The following is a 14,574-nucleotide window of genomic DNA, read 5'->3' on the forward strand; positions in this document are numbered from 1 at the left end:
GTAAACATATTAACCCTTTAATATCCCAACCAGAATAACAGAGTGTCACAGATGACTGTTCAGGTTGAGTTCTTCATTTTTAACCATGATGTCAAAATGTGTTCTTTGTGTGATCATTAACAGGGATAGAAGACATCTGAGTTACACACTTTCTCTTTCGAAACTTTGGGGATGACCTCAGTCTTCAGTTGAGTCTAAAACAAGTCACAGTTACTGTAAAATGCTTCCACAGTTGGGAACGTTTGGCCTTAGTTGACGTATTAGTGTTTTCATTGCTCAACGGTGTCTAAATTTGTCCTTGTCTTGACATCCAACACCAACCTTTAAACTGGTAACGTAACGTTCTGACCACGGCTCCGGCCTGATTTCACTAACATCATGAAACTATTAATGTTCCCAAACATCAAGGCCAAATGTAACTGAGCACGTCATGTGTTACCTTCTTAAAAAAAGAGGTTTCAAGACTTACACTGACTGGACTGTGTACCTAATAAAGTTCTCCTTTTCACTCATATGTGTCTCAGTTCCTTAAATATTTTAGATGCTTCGTGTTGTGTAACAGCTTCTATTTTGGGCAGAACAAATTCTAAAGGGGAATTTCATGGAATATGTTCTCTGGAGCAAATTTACTTTTAAAACTTGCTTATTTTCGCAGAACTGTTTATTTTGAGTCATATAGCATGGTAAGCATAAAAGCCCATAATGCACTGCAACTGCTTCATTTCTTCTCTCTTGCTTTTATCTGTCATTCTCTTTTAACAAAACATTTAAATCAATAACACTTTTAAAAGCTCTGTAGTTCTCTGCAACTTAAAAAAAAAACCTGTGATATTACAAAGAAATAAGACCTCAAAACCTCACAGAGACAGAGCTGGAGTGGTTTCTCTGCGCACTCTCCTTCCTGAAGGCAACCAAAAGGTTTTGTCGGTTCGGGGGGTTTTAACCGTTCAGTTGCACTGTGGGAGGAGAGTGTTATGAAACAAACAGCTGTGTGGTCAGATGGTGGGAGGAGGAGGAACAAGGTCTTCATCCTCCACTCATCGAATTAACCTTTTTAAAAAGTGAAATCTTCACACCAAAGACTGCATGCATTCATGGCTGCACCATCCGGTGGATCCAAAGCTCCAGAAAGAACTCGTTCACTTACAAGCTTTCTGACCCTGTGTTGTTTTTCTAAAGTAAAGTTGTGAGTGTGACTGCAGCAGCAAATCTGCCAAACCACATGTGGAGGTGTGAAGATCTTTGCCACATGTAAATGGAATCTTTGTCACCTTTGTAAGAAATGTACCCAACCACCCCGACCAGAGATCTCTGCCTCTTTCAGCCGCCTCGAAATGCCCGTCGAAAACCGTTCACTCGAGCCCTGCGCCGGCTAAACGTACCATTCACACACCTCATCGTTATTTATACTTATCAGATATTTGTGTCTCTGGACCATCGTGCTCCCCTGCAGCACCGCAGGAGCTGAGCATTTTTGTTGGGGTGGTGGAAGAAGTATACAGAAGTAAAAGTAGCAATATTACAGTGTAAAAATACTCTGTTACAAGTAAAGTATAAGCATCAAAATACTAAAAGAACCACAAGTAAAAGTACTCTTTATGCAGAATCTATTTAATTTCAGAATGATGCGTATTATTTAATTAAATATTGATGCTTCACCACTTTAATGTTGCAGCTGGTGAAGGTTTGAATGGCTTGATTCTCTACTGGGTTGTTTCGAATAAACGCATTGTATTTGTAATAACCTACATCTGAAAGGTAACTAGTAACTTATGTTATCAAATAATTTGAAAAAAATGCAAGTACCTCAAAATTTTAACTCAAGAACAGTACTTGAGTACCTCGCTGTGTCTCGGTGACCTGATGACGGCCTGTTGTCTTAAAGAAACCAAGACACCTCTCCTGGAGAAAGTAAGAGAGAGAGAAAACCACTGAAGTCAGACAAGCTTCAGGAAGAAAATTTGGTCGTACAAATTTGCAAGATGTGTGCGAGTGGAAATCTTACCAACCACACACACACAAAAACAAGACGCTGTGGTAAAAGGAGATACTCCGTGTTCAGTTGCACATTTCAAATTCAAATACCTTATATCCACATAGTTTTAGAGATTTCAGCAGGTTAAACCATTTGAAATTATTGGCAGCTGTTCTGGAGCCTTTAATCAAACCACATGCTCTTCATCAGCAGACACCCAGATATCATGGAGTTGTAGATCAGGCGTCTATAAAGTGCTCAGAAACAACGCGTGTAAACAAGGTAGATTGCAAAATTACCAGCTGGTAATTTATGCAAATGGATGGTAGATTTGCTTCACTCACCAGCCAAGAGAAAGCTAATCTACTGAGTGGCTGGTGCACTTTAAACATTCATTAGCCAAATAGTTAATTTTGCTGTGTCTGGGGAAGATTGGTGAGTTACAGTCCAGTTTCACAGGAAACAGGGATTTGGGCCCAATTGCAGGAAACCTGGGCGAAGCGTGTTCAGTGGTTAATTTGCACTGAATATGAGGCAGGCCGCCCATGAAGCACAGAGATATCCAAAACAGATACAAGCAAATAAGTCCACTGAATTTAAAAGACGCATCCAGAACAGAGCAGGAAGTCACAAGAGACGGGTCAAGAACAGGTGCAGGGTGATTACACAGGTGAAACACATCAGGTGATCCCAGAGAAGACACAAACAAGAAATGAACTGAGAGAAGGACACTAGAGACACACAAATTCAAATTAAAACAGGACAAGGACAGAACCTCAAACCAAACTCCGACAGTGAGGTAACAGAAAAGTGGCTGATCAGCAGCTTTGGCTATGATGTTGTGGTGAGATAACGATAAAACAACACTGCACTGTGAAACCCCTGACTCAACCCACACAAAACACAACACAAGTCAGTCCCTTGGAAATAAACGATCATGATGAAGAGGAGAGATAATGTGTGGTTATAGACATTTTTAAACTGAGCTGTAGAAGGAATAGTGTCAATAACAAGCGTGATAGTTGGAATAATAGTAGGACAAATAGTAGCAGTATTAACACCAGGAGTTGGAGCAGAAAAGTAATTGTACCAGTGGTAGAAGTTTTATAGCAGGTTTGTTTAGTTTATTTAACAGGTGCCTAACAGACAGGAAGATATTCACCAAACAGAACAACACAACAGTTAAAAACAGTAGAATAGACAGAAGCGGCAGTCGTAGAAGCAGCACTTGCAGTAACTGCAGCAACAGTAGTACTACAGCAACGCTAGGAATACTAGGAGTAATATTTGTAGTAACAACATCTAAAGATTCACATAAGATATATGTGAAAGTGTGTACTTCAGTGTCAAATAAGTAAACTGAGAGTATTTTTATTTTTAGTTACGGAGACACTGCAGGCAACTTTACCAAGACAGTTTTGTAACCGCAACTGCTACAAGTTCATGATAATGAAAAACCACATCCTCTTTTCAGACTTCACACTTCAGTCTGAAAGGTGATCTGATACATTTCTCTAGCTGAGCAGGTCAAAGTTCGCAGCTATTCTGTTGTTTTGTGTAAAATTTTCATGTTTTTTTGTTTAATTGTTTAAAAAGTTTATTTGGGGTTTGAAAGTTAAACTGATGATACACGGGGCAACTTTTTGAGCAATTGGGCAATCTTTCTAGCGGCAAGTCCAACTATGTTTTGAACGGATAATGGCGGTGCGGGGCGGGTGGCGGGGGAAGGGGATTATGGTAGTAATCTTTACTCATTACCATTGACGATAACTTTGCCCTGCACGATTGCTCTAAAAGTTGCTCTGTGTATCATCAGCTTTAATGTTGCTTTAAATTAATTTAAAGTGACTGAAAATGAAATCAAGACCTTAAAACAATCTTGAAAAGTGTCTTTTACACTGAAATGATGGTGAAACTTTAGAGTTTTCATGTCAAACACTGTGAATCAACAAATTTCACCACTCGTCATGTGGCAACACGAGCCATGACTGCTCTTTACCACAGAAGTCAAAAGTCAAGAGACATCAACACGCAACTGGAAAATTAAAAGGAAATTCACCAAAAATCTAGAGGAATGTGAAACTAACTGTTTTGTCTGCGCAGCTGATGTCCAGTCACACTGACGGACTGACAGTCATATGACCCCAGTAAAGTCCCACATCCAGACTTGTTGTTGTTAGAAAGATGTCACATTGATTGACTGTACATGAAATCCCAGCTGACTCATCATTACGGTAACTGTTCCCGATGCTTTAACCCAGACTGAACTAAAACCAAGACTGAGAATCTAATGGTTCGCATTGTGGGGGCGTGGGTCCAGATAACGTGTCCATAGATGATGACATGCACCAACTTATTGTTCGTTACCAGTAAACAAACTCTAGTAGTACTGGTATTCTAGTTTTAATGGCAGTCATATTTTAATTAGAATAGCCGAAATAGTTATGAGATTACAATTATAACAATTATTTGACAATTATGAGATGTAGCACTATAAATAGCAGTACTAGTACTAGTCTTTGTACATACTGTAGCAACAAGTAGCCCACCGCCCATCTCCGGGCGCCGTTAGCACGTTATGAATTCAGATAGCACTTAGGAAAAAGGGCGACCTCTGATAAGAAGCTAGTTTCAACACCAGGTACTGGCCTGACTGTACTGAATGTCTAACTTCAGATTCAAAGGTTTCCTAGTCAGTCCCCTCGTCCTCTCTCGCTTTAGATGTGTGTTAATGTAGGCAGTGTGGATGTTAAAGTAAGTAAATACTAACTTACAGGTCCAGAAGAGGGGGAGAAAACGAGACCCAAAGAGAAACTTATTTATTTTATTTAAGCCCCAAAACGTTTGCTGAGCTCTAGGGTCAGCAACTTAAATAAGGACATAGACAGGGAGGACCCCACCCTTTTCTCAAACAATCATTGGCTATCGGGACTTGATCCATACATTGATTGGTTTTTACATTACTTACTTTTTATGGGCAGATGGTCCTTCTGTCCAGTAGATGCAACACCCCTTTGCCTCAGTTCACAAATGTTTAAGTAATCCTTTAAATTTCCAACACATAAAGGTCAAATCTAGTCGGGGTTTATTAAGTTTAGCTCTCCTTATATTGACCTTTAAAAATGCAGACATTTTACTTTGAAGCCGAGCGGTCTCTGTTTCCGGTTTTAGACTTTCTTGTTCAGTTGTCATTGTAGGATAATGGAACAAGCTGACGCTTTGGTTCTTCAATGTGACAACAACACAGCATAGTGCTAACATCATTTAGGCAGCGTCGGCTCTGGAAAAATAAACTCACATGCATCAACATACATTTGCATTAGTGCAAGTAGGACAATGAAATTAGATAATACCACCTGAACTGGCATTTTTCATCAAACAATGTGAACAACTGCAGATGAATTGTAGGCCACACACACAAAACAGATGAACATTTCTTCTCTTACACGAGCTTAATTGCAAATAAAAAATCTGTTTTAAATGCAGAATACATTAAATCAGTTCATGTCAACAATCATTCTACTGTTCATTCATGTCTTTCTGACTTTAAAAGGAGAGAAAGGCCTCCTCCTGCTCCTTTAATCACAAAGTGAAGGTGCTTGTCTTTTCATGTCACATTAGCAAAAATGTAGAGAATGTTATCTCAAAAAACAAGTTGTCAAATGAATTAAAGAATATTAGAAACACAAATAATACAGATTTAAACTCTTGACCCTCTTCTTATTTTCACGCCTCCCTTCATGTGAGCGAGATACGCACACATGTGTAGGGAGCCCTATTTTATTTCTCTAAAGGGTTGAGTTGGCACCCAGAGACTTTCACTTCCTCTCTCCTGGACATCACCGTCTAATCTGAAACACGATCATGTACAACCATCGGTCTCTGGAGGCCGAGCAAAGGTCAGCGCACAAGAGACTGCAGAGACACACTGAAATATAAAACAGCATCAAACAAAATGTCTTTCTCACTTTGTACTTTTGCAATCTGAGCTGAGCAGGCGACAGTCTTAAAGCAAAGGCCGTCAGAGTTAAAACACACGCCATCAGAGTTAAAACACACGCCATCAGAGTTAAAACACAGACCATCAGAGTTAAACAACAGGCCATCAGAGTTAAAGCACAGGCCACCAGAGTTAAAACACAGGCCATCAGAGTTAAAACACACGCCATCAGAGTTAAAACACAGGCCACCAGAGTTAAACAACAGGCCACCAGAGTTAAAACACAGGCCATCAGAGTTAAAACACAGGCCATCAGAGTTAAACAACAGGCCACCAGAGTTAAACAACAGGCCACCAGAGTTAAAGCACAGGCCACCAGAGTTAAACAACAGGCCATCAGAGTTAAACAACAGGCCATCAGAGTTAAAACACAGGCCATCAGAGTTAAACAACAGGCCATCAGAGTTAAAACACAGGCCATCAGAGTTAAAACACACGCCACCAGAGTTAAACAACAGGCCACCAGAGTTAAACAACAGGCCATCAGAGTTAAACAACAGGCCATCAGAGTTAAAACACAGGCCATCAGAGTTAAACAACAGGCCATCAGAGTTAAAACACAGGCCATCAGAGTTAAAACACACGCCACCAGAGTTAAACAACAGGCCACCAGAGTTAAACAACAGGCCATCAGAGTTAAAACACAGGCCATCAGAGTTAAACAACAGGCCATCAGAGTTAAAACACAGGCCACCAGAGTTAAACAACAGGCCATCAGAGTTAAAACACAGGCCATCAGAGTTAAACAACAGGCCACCAGAGTTAAACAACAGGCCATCAGAGTTAAAACACACGCCACCAGAGTTAAACAACAGGCCACCAGAGTTAAACAACAGGCCATCAGAGTTAAAACACAGGCCATCAGAGTTAAACAACAGGCCATCAGAGTTAAACAACAGGCCATCAGAGTTAAAACACAGGCCACCAGAGTTAAACAACAGGCCACCAGAGTTAAAGCACAGGCCACCAGAGTTAAAACACAGGCCATCAGAGTTAAAACACACGCCATCAGAGTTAAACAACAGGCCACCAGAGTTAAACAACAGGCCATCAGAGTTAAAACACAGGCCATCAGAGTTAAACAACAGGCCATCAGAGTTAAACAACAGGCCACCAGAGTTAAACAAAAGGCCATCAGAGTTAAACAACAGGCCATCAGAGTTAAAACACAGGCCACCAGAGTTAAACAACAGGCCATCAGAGTTAAACAACAGGCCACCAGAGTTAAACAACAGGCCATCAGAGTTAAACAACAGGCCATCAGAGTTAAAACACAGGCCATCAGAGTTAAACAACAGGCCATCAGAGTTAAAACACAGGCCATCAGAGTTAAACAACAGGCCATCAGAGTTAAAACACAGGCCATCAGAGTTAAACAAAAGGCCATCAGAGTTAAACAACAGGCCATCAGAGTTAAAGCACAGGCCACCCGAGTTAAACAAAAGGCCATCAGAGTTAAAACACAGGCCACCAGAGTTAAACAACAGGCCATCAGAGTTAAAGCACAGGCCACCAGAGTTAAAACACACGGCATCAGAGTTAAAGCACAGACCATCAGAGTTAAAACACAGGCCATCAGAGTTAAACCACAGGCCACCAGAGTTAAAGCACAGGCGACCCGAGTTAAACAAAAGGCCACCAGAGTTAAAACACACGCCACCAGAGTTAAAACACCGGCCATCAGAGTTAAAACACAGGCCACCAGAGTTAAAACACAGGCCATCAGAGGTAAAACACAGGCCATCAGAGTTCAAACACAGGCCATCAGAGTTAAAACACAGGCCACCAGAGTTAAAACACACGGCATCAGAGTTAAAACACACGGCATCAGAGTTAAAGCACAGACCATCAGAGTTAAAACACAGGCCATCAGAGTTAAAGCACAGGCCATCAGAGTTAAAACACACGCCACCAGAGTTAAAACACAGGCCATCAGAGTTAAAACACAGGCCACCAGAGTTAAAACACAGGCCACCAGAGTTAAAACACAGGCCACCAGAGTTAAAACACAGGCCATCAGAGTTCAAACACAGGCCATCAGAGTTAAAACACAGGCCACCAGAGTTAAAACACACGGCATCAGAGTTAAAACACACGCCGCCAGAGTTAAAGCACAGGCCATCAGAGTTAAAACACACGCCATCAGAGTTAAAACACAGGCCATCAGAGTTAAAGCACAGGCCACCAGAGTTAAAACACATGGCATCAGAGTTAAAACACAGGCCATCAGAGTTAAAACACAGGCCACCAGAGTTAAAACACATGGCATCAGAGTTAAAACACATGGCATCAGAGTTAAAACACAGGCCATCAGAGTTAAACAACAGGCCATCAGAGTTAAAACACACGCCATCAGAGTTAAAACACAGGCCATCAGAGTTAAAACACATGGCATCAGAGTTAAAACACAGGCCATCAGAGTTAAAACACAGGCCGCCAGAGTTAAAACACAGGCCACCAGAGTTAAAACACATGGCATCAGAGTTAAAACACAGGCCATCAGAGTTAAAACACAGGCCATCAGAGTTAAAACACAGGCCATCAGAGTTAAAACACACGGCATCAGAGTTAAAACACAGGCCACCAGAGTTAAAACACATGCCATCAGAGTTAAAACACAGGCCATCAGAGTTAAAACACACGCCACCAGAGTTAAAACACATGCCATCAGAGTTAAAACACAGGCCACCAGAGTTAAAACACACGGCATCAGAGTTAAAACACAGGCCATCAGAGTTAAAACACAGGCCATCAGAGTTAAAACACACGCCACCAGAGTTAAAACACATGCCATCAGAGTTAAAACACAGGCCACCAGAGTTAAAACACACGGCATCAGAGTTAAAACACACGCCGCCAGAGTTAAAACACACGGCATCAGAGTTAAAACACAGGCCACCAGAGTTAAAACACAGGCCACCAGAGTTAAAACACATGCCATCAGAGTTAAAACACAGGCCATCAGAGTTAAAACACAGGCCATCAGAGTTAAAACACACGCCATCAGAGTTAAAACACAGGCCATCAGGCCATCAGAGTTAAAACACAGGCCATCAGAGTTAATGTATGGCTTGTATATGTGTCAGGCAGTCAGACGGTTTCTATGAAGGCCCCCAAGAACCAGAACCAGGGGCTTCTAGTGTCCTTTTCTTCACATTTATCTCATTCTCACAACAGTACACTACCGTTCACAAATTTGGGATTTCTTCTAAATTTCATTGTTTTCAAAGGAAAAGAACATTTTTGACCTTTAAAATAACATCAAATTGATCAGAGATGCAGTGTCGACATTTGCTAATGGTGTAAATGATTATTCAGTTTCTTAGAATAACTTCTCATGGAGTAGCTTCATTTCTCAGAACAAGAACAAACTGATGAGTTTCAGGTTCTTTGTTTCTGGCTGTTTCAAGCCTGGAACTGAGTTTTCACACACAACGTGATAACGCAAATTAACACAACTCGCAAATCCTACAGCTGTATGAACCAAAAGTAAACATTTTGCTGTGATTTAAATTGCAATAAACGGATCAAACTGATGCTGAAATAACTACAACATGGTGCAGATTTGTTAAAGATGTGAATTCATGCTTTGTCAGGTCTGTCAGCAAGACAACAACTTCTAAAATGTTTGTTTTTTGAATGGAGTTCGGATCGATCAGGGCTATGCTAACTTGTTCACAGTAAAGTACAACGACGGCTGGAATAAAGTTACAGACACATGTTTTCTGAACTCCAAATAAACAAACGTTTATTTGTCCGGCGCTGCTCCCAGTTCTGTCCTCTACACTTCCCTGTAGTTTAGCTGTCGGCCAGCGGCGTTTCACTCCCCGCTCTGCCTGGTCCTCTCCAAACAACACTGCCAGGACAATCTCACCACTGATAGGCTTTCGCAACTCGGTGTCAAGCGATTTTCTCGCTCAAGTTGAAAAATTCGAACTCCTGCAAACCAGCAAATGTCGCAACAAATGCACCTTCTGCACCGCCCGGAGCGAATTCACAGGAATTTGCATCTTTGCATTGACTTTGTAATCAAGCCGCACGAAACGCTGGCTTCGCTGTGAACACACAGTAATGGAACCCAGAACTGCTGAAGCTCCAGATACTCAATTACTCTAAAGAAGGCTGGTTTTATCTACTTTAATCAGCACATCAGTTTTTAGCTGTGCTGCCATGAAGGGTTTTCTAACGATCCATTAGCCTTTTAAAATGCTAAACTTGGATTAGCAAACGCAGCGTGCCGTTGGAACACGGGGCTGGTGGCAGCTGACAAAGGGCCTCAATCCGCCTACAATTATTCCAACAATACTGTGACTAGTGTACGTTCTAATACTGCTACTGAAATGAATACTACTACAACTACTCTTTTGGTTAATACAGCTGCTGTTGTTAAAAACAAGCTTGTGTTAGTACAACAATGTGTAATACTATGTGTAATACTACTCTTTCTACACTGATGTGGCCCCAAAACTTTTGAACGGTAGTGTATGTGATAGTACCAGGATTTGAAATGGGCCTGTAGTGGTGGTAGTACTTGTGGTAGTAGTACTAGCAGAAGGTGTAGTATGATGCATTATTACCTATTTACAGTATAGCAGTAGTAGCATTAGAAATAATTGTGGCAGTAACACTAATATGGCAACTATTGTTGCAGCAGTGGTGCACTAGTACTGTGGTACTATGTGTGATAGTAACAGAAGTTTGTGAAGTACTAGCAGTAGTAGTAACTTGTATGTTGCTTTGGGAGTAATAGTTATAGCAGTTATAGCGTTAGAAGTTACAGTAGCTGTAGTACCAGAAGGAGTAATATTAGTTGTAGTTGTTGTAACTGTAGTATTAATGGCAGTTGTCATACTTCAATCATACTTACTAGTTGAAATGCTATCAATAGTAGTATTACACATAGTTGTACTAACAGTAGCAGTATTAACAGAAAGAGTAGTTGCAGTAGTATTTATTTCAGCAGCAGTATTGTTGGAATAATTGTAGTACAAACAGTAGCAGTACTAAAATAACGCATTATAGAAGAACTAGTAGTTTTTACAGTAGTATTATAGCAGTAGCAGCAGTAGGATCAGCTGTAACAAAGTGGTTAAAGTATTTGTCATATACAATAGTAATAGTAGCAGTACTAGCAGAACAATGGACAGTTAATGATAGTTTTAGTAGAAGAAGTAGTAACAGTAGCAGTACGAGGACACTAATAATAGTAGTTGTACTAGCAGTGTTACACTGTTTAGCACTTACAGTAACCCTTGTAGTGGTATGTGTGATAGTAACAGTAGTAGTAGTTTTAAATTATACAAATAAACACGTAAATTATTTTTTTAAATGACTTATATTTTGAAGTAGTAATTCAAAGTACTCTACTTAAAGTGTGATGATCTGTCATGAAACAGGAAGTAGAGCGCTGACCGCAGCTTCACAAGTTTAAACGTGTTGTTTAACATCTCTCCAGGGAGGCGAGATTCTTAACCAATAAACCAGAACCTGCTGGTGGGTTCTTCAAAAACAAATCAATAGGTCAACATCTTGATTTGTTGTTGTTTACCAGCAACATTTACTGCAAGCTGAAGTCAGTACTAGTATTTGCAGTAATTGCAGCATCAGCAGTATTATATACATATATATATATAGTAGTAGTATGAGATGTAAGTAATACTAGTATTAATATCAGTAGTACAGTAGTAGTAATTTACGTGAAAGTAGCAAGAGTTTGAATTGGTGCAGTATAAGCACAAGTAGAACTGATAGCTGTAGGAGTATTAGATGCAGCAGCTGCAGTAGAAGTACTTGCACTTGCAGTAATGCAGTAGCACTAACTACTACTAGTAGTAGTAGTAATATATATGATAGTAACCTGAGTTTGAATTGGTGTCAAAAGTTTAGTTAGTAATAGTAGTAAAGTAAAGTAGTATTATTTTTCTTATTTGTGAAAGTGACAGGAGTTTTTATGGTAGCAGTAGCAGTAGTAGTATTTGCAGTACCACACTGGAGAAATTCACCTGTTACAGCATCTCCAGTTGCAAAATACACAATAAGGAAAATACAGAATATAATAATATAATAGGATATTAACAGAAGTGGTACTAATAGTATCAGTATTCAGAGTAGTAGTCATAGTTGCTGTGTAGTATTAATTGCAGTAGGACTACTATGAGTGTAGTGGCCGTTTGTCAACAAACAAAATAAAGTTAAACTTAAATCAAACCTTCAAACGACAACTTCTAGCACCCTGGGCAGGTAATGTACGCAGGCAAGAAATAAAATCAAATTCAAACTGGATTCAGGGTTTGTGGCTGGTTTATTTGTTCCAACTGAGCAAGCAATACAGCATCTCTCACGCTGGTAAAAAACCATGTGCCCATCACCCAGGTGCTGCCGCTCACTTCCTACCTATATTTACCCTCACCTGTGCCCACTACTGCCCTCAGGTGTCTAAATCAAACATTGCAATTATTAAACTAACCAAAAATAAAGACTAAACATATATAAAACAATTAACTAAACAAACAAAAAAACCATTATCAAAATATGTATACATATATACGTATTTCTAATGTAAACAAAATCATAATAATAATCAATTTAATTAACAAATTACCACTACTGAAAGCAAACTAATGTAGCTTCAACAATGAGTGACACTAGCAACATTTGTAGGATAGTAGCAGAGGTACTAAAGGCCAGTTTATACTTCTCTGCGCTGCATTCTGTGGTGAACCTCCCCAAAACTAAAACCACACGTCGCGGCGGCGCAGACCGCCAGACCTGTGATTGGTCGGCTTGGTGTCGTCGCATTTCCTTCCTGTCCTCCTTCACACCATCTCCTCCGACGCCTCCTTTCGTTTGTGCGTTTCAGTAATTTCACTGAAAGTAAGCTGTTCAACATCGATCAGCTGCGACTCCAACACGATCGCTTTCAGTCGCCATTGTTAGTAGAAGAAGAAACTTAACACAGAGGAACATAAAAATAAAATTAATAGAATCATAAAATGTTCTGGTTTATGGTCACAAATGAAAAGCTGAGCAGTTTAATCACTAATGAAGTTGTTTCAGTACTTTCTGGATCCACTTGGAGGAGCTGTGGTTTTACAAACTGAAGACTGAGTGTGTGGGCTTGTTCTTCTGTTTCAGGTTATTGATCAAACATGTGTGACATGAATAACAACATCAGTGAAACCAGTATTTTATTAAACTGATCTGAGGAATTTTGATTGATCACATTTTGAATTGTTGAATTGAGGATTGTTTTGTGTTTGTGACAGAGAGGAAGTCAAGTCCCTTTACATTTTGGTGTATAAATTGAATAAAGTAAAACAACATCGGCACCAAACTGTTCTCAGAAATTCATTCAGTTTTATAGTAAGATGAATATAAAGTATGAAGTATTGAAGAGCTTCAGACTGTGTGAAGTCACCGTCGTTGTTTCAGAATAAAGCCACAATGGATGCAATTCTTCTTTCAAAATAAAAGCACTGCATTTAAACCTTTGGCCCAGAATTTTAGTTTTTACAGGAGTTGCGTAAAGATTTGGATTTAAAACATAAAATCTCATCTAAACACTGGAATTGTGTGTCAGCTGTCCAGATTTAAACGTGAACAGGAAGTGTTAGGACGTCTTTCCTTTGGTTTGATTTTTCTTTCTAACTTTAATTTTATTGTCCCAAACAGACATTTGTCGAGAACGAAAGATAAAAATATACTGAAATAAATTAAACATTCAAAATGACAAAGGGAAAGTTCCTGACGCCTCAGTTTATCAGAAATAAAATCACATTTAAAACAAAATAAATCAATCACATTTCATAATTTCACTTGCGGTGGTGAAGTTCACCTTTGTTGACCTTTGACGCTTCAGACCAATAAAGTCCTCGACATACTGTCTTTTTAACAATGCGTAGGCGTAGACAGGCGTAGACAGGCGTCAGCGACGCAAGCGGCATTGTTCATATATTTGCCTGCGTACTTTGCATGTACCTGGAGGATTAAACCTGAATCCACTAGGGGGCAGATCAGGACCGGATTATCCGTCCGAGTTTTATTGTAAACATCCCGCCATAAATTTCCTTTTTAAAGTCGGCTGCTGACCTTCATCTTCATCTTCTTTCACCTTTAATGGCGGTTGGCAAACCAACTGCACGCCGCCACCACCTGGCTGGTGTGTGGAACAGTAGATCGCTGCTGACCTGCCGGTCAGATCGACATACTGCCCCCACGTTCATGTGCTGAACTGCATCTTGCGGATGGGTAGCGTTAATTTCTGGAGACGTGCGCAACCTCCACTCCACGCTGTCATGCGTGGCAGCCATCTTGCATAGGCATAGTTAAAAGTACATCTGAGGCCTTAACCAGTTGTGTGAACACAGAGTACAAAATGGAGAAAGCTGTTTTAGCTTATTAGCTAACATTATGGAAGCTCCTCTGTCAGAGAATAAACGGCTGCACAACAGAGACCTGTCGAGGATATAAGCCGTGTCTCACTTCAGACACCATGTTTAATTCAGTTTTATTATAAATGAACACATCAAAGCCTCATTAATTATAATAATATATTGTTTCTGCACGATGAGTACTTTTACACTGTAGCATTGTTACTTCT

This window comes from Micropterus salmoides, unplaced genomic scaffold (assembly GCF_014851395.1).
Source record: "Micropterus salmoides isolate LMB-PRFRI ecotype aquatic unplaced genomic scaffold, ASM1485139v1 Ms_hic_scaffold_1, whole genome shotgun sequence".
In the NCBI taxonomy this organism is placed as follows: domain Eukaryota; kingdom Metazoa; phylum Chordata; class Actinopteri; order Centrarchiformes; family Centrarchidae; genus Micropterus; species Micropterus salmoides.